This window comes from Nomascus leucogenys, chromosome 14, assembly GCF_006542625.1.
Source record: "Nomascus leucogenys isolate Asia chromosome 14, Asia_NLE_v1, whole genome shotgun sequence".
NCBI classification, from domain to species: domain Eukaryota; kingdom Metazoa; phylum Chordata; class Mammalia; order Primates; family Hylobatidae; genus Nomascus; species Nomascus leucogenys.
Genome location: NC_044394.1, coordinates 54,969,258 through 54,979,564, shown reverse-complemented (window position 1 = coordinate 54,979,564; position 10,307 = coordinate 54,969,258).

The window sequence follows — 10,307 nt, the reverse complement described above, 5'->3', positions numbered from 1 at the left end:
CAATAATCCCATGAGGTAGGCATTATTCTAATCACCCCATTTTACGACCAGAAAGGTGAGGCCCAGGGAGTTATGTAACTTGCCCAAATTCACACAGATGGTGAGTAGCGGAAACTGAGTTAAAACTCAGACCATCTGTAGAGTCTATGAGCTCAAATTACAAATGCTACGCTGTATCATTTGCATATGTCTCTGTTTATTCCATTATTCTTACTTTATGTGCACATATTTTACAATTTTCCTTGCCTTTTGCTTCATTTATTTTGCGGCAGTATTCTCCAGTGTGAGAAACCTTATAAATTTCATGTGATGTGTTTTGCACCAGACTAAAACATTCTTCTTGGAATCCTTGCTGGCTATTTGTAAGGAGGACTTGTCACCCCAGGACTTGTGTGCAGCCCTTCTCAACACTGTGCAAAGACAGAAAAATCTGATCTATAAAGAGAGAAGGATGAAGTGGTCCAGCTGCCTGATATCCCAGGGGCTTTTATCTTCTTGTTTTTCATTCTTTCTCAGATCTGGCTGCACTGCCTGCGTGTGAGTTTTGTCAGGTATCCTCCAAACATTCCTGTTTTTTTTGTTTGTTTGTTTGTTTTTGTGACATGATCTCTGCTCACTGCAAGCTACTCCTCCTCCTGGGTTCATGCCTTTGTCCTGCCTCAGCCTCCCGAGTATCTGGGACTACAGGCGCCCGCCATGACACCCGGCTAATTTTTTGTATTTTTAGTAGAGACAGGGTTTCACCATGTTAGCCAGGTTGGTCTCGATCTCCTGACCTCACAATCCACCCGCCTTGGCCTCCGAAAGTGTTGGGATTACAGGCGTGAGCCACCGCGCCTGACCCTCTTTGTTTCTTAAAAATGTAATAAATTCGACTTGGTCTTGTTTTGTGCTTTTTTTGCCTTGAAATATCCTTTGTGTGATATATTCCTGCCCTCCACTTTTATTTGCAATTTGCATTTCTCAGACATATTTTGACAAACTTTTATTACATGCCTAAAGGATGCCTGTTGAAATAGTATAACTGCATTTCTCTTTTTACCTTACCTGCAAATCTTCTACTATCCATGGACAGGGCAAGGAAGGGGATGTAAGTCCTTAGGTTACCCAATCCTTTTCTTCCAGTCATCTTATTTTACAGTCTCTTTAAATTACGCTTTCCTGTTATTTCCCATTTATCCATTTCTATAGTGATTGCATTTTCTCTGTTCCTTTTTTCAGGTTCCCCTTTTCCTTTTTCCCCAACTGTCATCTATAAAGTTCTGGTATTTTATTCTACTAGTGATAACCCTCAAATGTTAACAAACATATCACGATCTGCATTACTCTGACAATATAAAAAATCAGCCTATGTCTCTATCCATCTTTCTCCCCAATCTTCCTGCTCCTTATAGGATACACCCGTTAGCATATTTGAACTTAAAACGTTAGCTCTACTTCTTACTAATTGCAATGTAGGGCAAGTAATTTACCTTGGAGCCCCAACGATTTACCCAGCAAGTTTTAGTTTTCTTATCTGTGAGATCCAGAGGAGACAATAGTATCTAACAGGGGTTGTTTCAGAATTTAGAAATTTAGGATTGGGGTGGAGGCGAGATGGTAGGGATTAAAGGAAATAACATATGTAAAGCATTGAGTGCAGTAGCTTGCAATGAGGGATGACTCACCAAATGCTAGAGACTATACTCACCACAGCTGTGTCAAAACTAGACCTTACAGGTGTTTGTAAATTTTACCAGTCTGATTAATAAAAAATAGTACCACCTTGATAACTTACATTTCTTAGTGGTGTCAAGCATATTTTAATATACTTTTTGGCCATTTGTAAATTTTTTTTACTATAACAAATCTGTTCATTTTCTCCATCTGTATTTTTGTTACTCTGTCATTCAATTATTGTTTTCTGTTTTTGTTTATGGCTCTGACTGAAAATGTCTTATATTTCTCACTTTAAAAATAGCATGTTATTGCTTTCTCATCCAGATATGATGATTAAGTGCTTTTGGTACTCAGAAGTTTGAGGTTTCTTGTCTTTCTTGCAAAGATATCTTAGGGTTTTCTCTGTAACCGCAAGTATAGGGAATTTCACGACAGTGTGCTCAGGTATAGATTTTTGGGTTTTGTCCTACATGGCACTTTGTGTTCACTTGCAGTCAAAGAACTTGTGTCTCCTTTTTAAGTTCTGGGAAAATTTTAGCTAATACCTTCATCAAATATTGCTTTCCTTCTAGTCTCTCTATTCTTTTCTCTTGGAAGTTTATTAGATATTGAGCAAATGTCCTTGTCTCTATCCTTTGCTTATCTATCTTCTTGAAATGGGAAAGCAATCCATTTCCACATCACATATAAACAATCTTTCTGACATACAATTTTTATGATATCATTCCCACTACTGCCTTGACTGTGTCCTGATCTCTTTGCAAATGTGCAAGAATTTTTTTTTAATTATCTGGTCCTTTCTTCTCTTTTCACTCTTCCCTTGCCTTGTCTCTTTCCTCCAACTCTAGTCAGATACTTCTACATGCTTTTCTTTTTTAATAAGTACATCATGTTCTCATTTACCTCTCTTTGCTCTCCTGTAACTAACTCCGGTTCACAAGTGGACTTCTCTGGTGACTACATCTATCTGCTCAGCTCCTACTTTTCCTTCAGGTTTCAGCTCTGATCTCTCCTCCCACAAAGTGCCTTCCTTGCTGATATGGTTTGGCTGTGTCCCCCTGGCAAGTCTTGTCTTAAATTGTAGTTCCCATAATCCCCATGTGTCGTGGGAGGGACCTCGTGGGAGGTAATTGAATCATGAGGGCAGTTACCCTCATGCTGCTCTTGTGATAGAGAGTGAGTTCTCATAAAATCTGATGGTTTTATAAGGGGCTTTTCCCCATTTTGCTTGGCACTTCTCTTTCCTGCCACCCTGTGAAGAAGGATGTGTTTGCTTCTCCTTCTGCCATGATTGTAAGTTTCCTGAGGCCTCCCCGGCCACCATGAACTGTGAATCAATTAAACCTCTTTTCTTTATAAATTACCCAGTCTCAAATATGTCTTTATTAGCAACGTGAGAACGAACTGATACCCTTGCCCTCATCGCATATGGGTTCCATGCCCCTCCCAGGTGCCCCCATAGCACGCTGTGGTTACTGCTATTATCATATGTACCTCACTGTCTTTTAGGCTAAATATACTCATTTCTCCCACACCATATATTGTAAACAACTGAAGAGTACAAAATCATCACTGTTGTGTACCTCACAGAGCCTGGAACATGAAGGTTGCTCAATAAATATGTTTTAAGTTTTAAATGTATAATGTTGAACGTGAGGTAGGAAAACAAAAGAAAAAAAGTATCTTTTTTTCAAGAAGTTTAGTTATAAAAGAAAGGTTGTAGGCTGGGTGGTAGTTTAAGTGAGTTGTTTTTGTCAAGGAAAGGTTGTTTTTTGTTTTTTTTGTTTTTTAAAAAAAGACAACATTTAAAAAGGGAAAGTGAAGAGGAGAATGCTGAACATGCAGGAGAAACACAGGAGAAATGCAGTAACGGATGGAGTGCTGCTTTCTTGGAGGGGCTGGGTAAGATGGTATTGGATCAGACAGGGCAGGTTTTTTTTTCTCTGTCACAAGAAAAAAAGGAAGTGCCAGTGAAAGCTGAAAGGATTAAAAAATATGACAACATGAAGTAAAGATTTCCATCCTCAGGGTTACTTTTCTGTGAAGTAGGAAGCAAATTCTAAGAACAAACCAACAGATGTGCTGGGCACTGGAGGATACTGTGAGGAGTCTTGAAATAGGTATCAAGGAGAGTGGAAGATTGCCTTAGACAGGTCAGGAACTCATAAGTCCTGCTGCCTTAAGAAATGCTCCTTGAAACTAAAGGAAAATTTGTAAGGTTTGTCTCTGAACTGATGGATCAACACAACATAATTTTAGAAGTTATTTATCATTAATTAAAATTTTTGATGGATCAGGAAAGGCATCAATAGCTATTGAAACTGATAAATAGTGAGTGACTTAAAGACTTGACAGAAAAATGTCTTAAATGTGCAAGAGAAAAGCCATAGTTACTGAATAAACTGAGTTACTCATACCTAAGACACCAGCACCAATACAAAAATAGCAATAAAAGAAGAATTGACATATTTAATGCTAAATTTTGTAATATTTTTGCTATTTTTGTATGAATGGAAATTTTCTTAATATATAATTAAATAAGATTTAATATTTTTTAAATTTATATTCTTCAACTTTGAATTTATAAAAGAAAGTCATTGTGCCCTGTAATCCCAGTAGTTTGTGAGGCCGAGGTGGGAGGATCTCTTGAGTCCAGAAGTTCAGACCAGCCTGGGCAACATGGTGAAACCCTGTCTCTACAAAAAATACAAAAAAATCAGCCAGGTGTGGTAGTGCATGCCTGCAGTTCCAGCTACTCCGGAGGCTGAGGTGGGAAGATCACTTGAGCCCTTGAGCCTGGGAGGTGGATGTTGCAGTGAGCTGAGATGGCGCCACAGTCCTCCAGCCTGGGCAACAGAGTAAGCAGAGTGAGACCTTGAAAAAAAAAAAAAGAAAGACAGAGAGAGAGAGAGAAAGAAAGAAAGGAAAGAGAGAGAGAGAGAGAAAGAAAGAGAGAGAGAAAGAAAGAAAAAAGAAAGAAAGCAAGAAAGCAAGAAAGCAAGAAAGCAGAAAAAGAAAGAAAGAAAGAAAGAAAGAAAGAGAAAGAAAGAAAGAAAGAAAGAAAAAGAAAGAAAAAGAAATTGGGTTATACAGGTTTCTTTTTTATTCTTACCCTATATAAGACTAACTAGTAAGCCTGGGCTCCTCAAACATCACCAACAATTACAATTACATTACAAGTTATAGTCAGAGTTCAGAAGCCTCACAGAGCTCACTGGGTTTGAAAGAACTAAACATTGCTGCCATTGCATTTCTTGTCAGCTTCTGTTGGGGGCAGCATATAAAAACAAAGAGTTTATTTTGTTATAGTAGATGCTCATCTCTGTGCAGGATACCTAAATAGAAACACTGGGAAATCTTAGCTCCTTATCTTATAGACCAGGAAATCTAGGGCCCACTCCACAATATTTGGGGGCACTAATTCTTTCTGTATTTGTTTTAAGATGTTTGATTAAATTAATATATGTTAGATTTTGCCTAGGTCTTTTTTCTCCAGAGACATTATTTACTATTATATAGGAATCTCAGGTGTTCAGCCTTTTTATAAACATTCAATGGAAACTTCAAACAAAAATGTATTCGGTCATCTAAAATTATTGTTTCCAATATACAATCATTATTCCTCTGAGCCCACCCTAGGAGTATTTTACGCAAGTTTTGTAGTGTATTTAGCATACAACTTAAAAAACTTAAGAAGATATCAAGCCAGTTACCTTTCAACTTATTTGTACCAAAATACCACACAGTGGGATTTTGTAAGATAATAGCAAAATTTTTATTTCTATTTCTATTGTTGAACTATGCTAATGTGAATGCTCCTTCAACAAGGAAATAAATAAAATGGTTAAATAAGAAGTAACAAAAACAGAGATCACATTCAAAGAAAAATAAATATCCAGATGCCAGAAATGAAACAGGAAAACAAAGCTAAAAGGAGATTGCTATTTTAAACCAGTAAGTTTTAGGGTGGTTTGGCAAAGGCTGATTGACAAACCAGCTAAAATACAATTCATGTGTAAGCATAAAATAGATATATCTTTACCCCAAAACACTGAGATTTCTATTTTACGGACATCTCTGAAAGAACTACTAATAAATATCTTCCAAGAAGAAAAAACAACTGAATCCAGAAAGAAGTAGTTGAATGCTAGCAACTAATAAATATATTAGTGAACTAAATAAATATTGATTGTGCAAACTAATGATGATAATGACTGATGTGGCAGGGGGCATTGTGAAACACAATGGACAACTCAAGTATCAAACAGCAGTTATATGGGAGGAGAGAGCCATGATCAGAGCTACGTTCCCTAAAAATCTTATAGTTTAGGAAGAGGACAAAGATATGATTAACTTTAAAACTGCATTCTTCAATAGGTAGCCACTAGCCCCATGTGAGTATTTAAATGTAAATTTTAATTAATTAAAAATCAATAAAATTTAAAATTCAATTTCTTCACCTCCACATGTAAAGAGCGTGGAAGTCATTATTCTCTTTCTGGCAGTAAGAAAAAAGCTAAGCAAACTGAAAATCAGTGATGTATCTCGGACCCATCAGAGACTGAGGTTTCAGGGCAAGCTACAACCCTAAAATCCAGAAAAACAAGTGAATACAGAGAATCACAGCCAAGATCAGCTTACCTGGAGCAGAAATCACTAGAGCCAGAAATTGGTAGGATGGAATGCATAAATGGTAATTTTGATGAATTGCTGGAGGTTGAGTGTGGCCTGCAGTCAGGGGAGACATTCCTGGGGTCAGTACCCTTAAGGGGAAGAAGCAGGTGGGTGTAACCGGAGGAGGGCAAAGCCTGTGGGCCTCAAGGAGCCATTCACCACTAGATCTGGTACCAAAGCAGGGGAGGAGGGTCTGACCTCCCCTTCCTTCTATCCTCAATCTGTTGCTGCTACTTCCTGTTGGATTAATCAAACCCAGCTGGAATCCAGGCATCAAAGAAGAGAATTGGTGATGCAGTACACAGTGGTCAGCTTCTTCTACAAGGGGTGTGTTAGGGAAATAGAGAGTAAAGCCAGCACTAGATCTCTCTACAACAGAGTTGAAATAGTTTAGTTCTTTTTCCATTTTTCTTTTGATCCCTTCTTTTGTTTTATTCTGATCTTCCATTTTCATATTCATTAATGTGCTCCTAAATATAATCCTAATAAAAACCCGAGTTAATAGCTTGAAAAACAACCATATTATCATATTTTTAGCAAACTATGTCCATTTTAAAACTTTTAAAACATTTATACTATATCCGATGTTGGTTATTTGGTATCTTGTAAACATTTCCATAACACTTAAGAAAACTTACAGTTTATCAAAAATACAAGCAAAGATTTCACTATGTTGTTATCTAAAGTGATTATATATATTGTCATGTTATTCATTTGAGCAAGACAGGAGAATTTATTTCTTGAGTTTTAGAAATAATTTAAATAGGCTGGGCGCAGTGGCTCATGCTTGTAATCCCAGCACTTTGGGAGGCCGAGGCGGGTGGATCACGAGGTCAAGAGATCGAGACCATGGTGAAACCCCGTGTCTACTAAAAATACAAAAAATTAGCCGGGCGTGGTGGCGGGCGCCTGTAGTCCCAGCTACTCGGAGAGGATGAGGCAGGAGAATGGCGTGAATCCGGGAGGCGGAGCTTGCAGTGAGCCAAGATTGCGCCACTGCACTCCAGCCTGGGCGACAGAGCAAGACTCTGTCTCAAAAAAAAAATAAAAAATAAAAAATAATAAAAAAAAGAAATAATTTAAATAAATTCAACTGTCATTATAAAACAAATTTACATTTATAAAGCACTAATGGTTCCAGAATGAACAAATTATAGGTTATTTATCACAGGTTTGGAAATGTAACTCTTCAGATACAGTTATATCTGTAAAATATACAGATAAAATATTTAATTACATAAAATGCTTATATAATAGATAAGAAAAAGATTAAAGCATAAATATAAATGAACAAAAAGATACAAAAATTTAAAAAACAAAATGCATCTCCCAGGCAAGATGGCCAAAAGGGAACAGCCCTGGTCTACAGCTCCTAGCGAGATCAACGCAGAAGACGGGTGATTTCTGCATTTCCAACTGAGGTACCTGGTTCATTTCATTGGGACTGGTTAGACAGTGGGTGCAGCCCACAGAGGGGGAGCAGAAGCAGGATGGGCCATTGCCTCACCCAGGAAGAACAAGGGGTCAAGGAACTCCCTCCCCGAGCCAAGGGAAGCATGAGGGACTGTGCCTTGAGGGACGGTGCACTCCAGCCCAGATACTATACTTTTCCCATGGTCTTCACAACCCACAGACCAGGAGATTCCCTTGGGTGCCTACAGCACCAGGGCCCTGAGTTTCAAGCACAAAACTGGGTGGCCATTTGGGCAGACACCGAGTTAGCTGCAGGAATTTCTTTTGTACCCCAGTGGCACCTGGAACACCAGTGAGATAGAACCATTCACTCCCCTGGAAAGGGGGCTGAAGCCAGGGAGCCAGGTGGTCTAGCTCAGCAGATCACACCTTCACAGAGCCCAGCAATGTAAGATCCATGAGACTGAAATTCTCACTGCCAGTACAGCAGTCTGAAGTTGACCTGGGGTGCTCGAGCTTGGTGAGGGGAGGGGTGTCTGCCATTATTGAGGCTTGAATAGGTGGTTTTCCTCTCACAGTGTAAACAAAGCTGCCAGGAAGTTCAAACTGGGTGGAGCCCACCACAGCTCAGCAAAGCCACTATAGTCAGACTGCCTCTCTAGATTCCACCTCTCTGGGCAGGGCATCTCTGAAAGAAAGGCAGCAGCCCCAGTCAGGGGATTATAGATAAAACTCTGATCTCCCTGGGACAGAGCACCTGGGAGAAGGGGCGGCTGTGGGCACAGCTTCAGCAGACTTAAACCTTCCTGCCTGCTGGCTCTGAAGAGAGCAGTGGATCTCTCAGCACAGCACTTGAGCTCTGCTAAGGGACAGACTGCCTACTCAAGTGAGTCCCTGACCCCTGTGCCTTCTGACAGAGAGACACCTCCCAGCAGGGGTTGACAGTTCATACAGAAGAGCTCCAGCTGGCATCTGGCGGGTGCCCCTCTGGGACAAAGCTTCCAGAGGAAGGAGCAGGCAGCAATCTTTGCTGTTCTGCAGCCTCCGCTGGTGATACCCAGGCAAACAGGGTCTGGAGTGGACCCCCAGGAAACTCCAGTAGACCTGCGGAAGAGGGGCCTGACTGTTAGAAGGAAAACTAACAAACAGAAAGCAATAGCATCAACATCAACAAAAAGGACAACCACGCAAAAACTCCATCTGAAGGTCACCAACAGCAAAGACCAAAGGTAGATAAATCCACAAAGATGAGGAAAAACCAGCACAAAAGGCTGAAAGTTCAAAAAACCAGAATGCCTATTCTTCTTCAAAAAATCAAAACTCCTTGCCAGCAAGGGAACAAAACTAGATAGAGAATGAGTTTGATGAATTGACATAAGTAGTCTTCAGAAGGTGGGTAATAACAAACTCCTCCGAGCTAAAGGAGCATGTTCTAACCCAATGCAAGGAAGCTAAGAACCTTGTCTCAAAAAAAAAAAAAAAAAGATATGTGGAAAATATATAGATATACATACATGCACATACACTTATATAAGGGAGAAATGATTTTAAAATAATATAAAATCCCATAAAACTATTCAAAGATGACAAGGAAAATCAGCATCCCCTGAAAACAATAAGTTAATGTTGTTAAGAGTATTCAAAATTTTAAAAATCTGAACAAATACTACTGTGACTCCCTTTATTTTCAAAAGGTATAACGGAACTATTTTCTTTTTTTTTTTTTTTTTTTTTTTTTTTTTTTTTTGAGACGGAGTCTTGCTCTGTCGCTCAGGCTGGAGTGCAGTGGCGCAATCTCGGCTCACTGCAAGCTCCGCCTCCTGGGTTCACGCCATTCTCCTGTCTCAGCCTCTCCGAGTAGCTGGTACTACAGGTGCCCGCCACCACGCCTGGCTAATTTTTTGTATTTTTAGTAGAGACGGAGTTTCATCGTGGTCTTGATCTCCTGACCTCGTGATCCGCCCGCCTCGGCCTCCCAAAGTGCTGGGATTACAAGCGTGAGCCACCGCGCCCAGCCAACGGAACTATTTTCAATGTGAGTGCTTGTCTACTTGTATGTCCAAGGACCTCCTAATACTTGTGAGGCTTTTTGGGTTTTTTTTTTTTTTTTTTTTGATAAAGTCTCCCTCTGTCACCCAAGCTGCAGTGCACTGGCATGATCTTGGCTCACTGCAACCTCTGCCTCCAGGGTTCAAGCAATTCTCCTCCCTTAGCCTCCCAAATAGCTGGGACTATAAAAGCAAACGCCAATGCCCAGCTAATTTTTATATTTTTATTAGATTCTGGGTTTCACCATATTGACTGGGCTGGTCTCGAACTCCTGACTTCGTGATCCACTTGCCTTGGCCTCCCAAAGTGCTGGGATTACAGGCATGAGCCACTGCACCCGGCCCCACACTTGCGAGTTTTAAAGCAATTTCTGGAGTATTTTCAGAAGACTCTTGAGTTGTACTTGCTGATAAAAGAAAACCTGTATACCTGTTGTATCATGAACTGGTGTGAAGTAGTCATGCAACTCTTGGCTACTGAATATACCCTTTACATATTTCAGCAAGAGAATG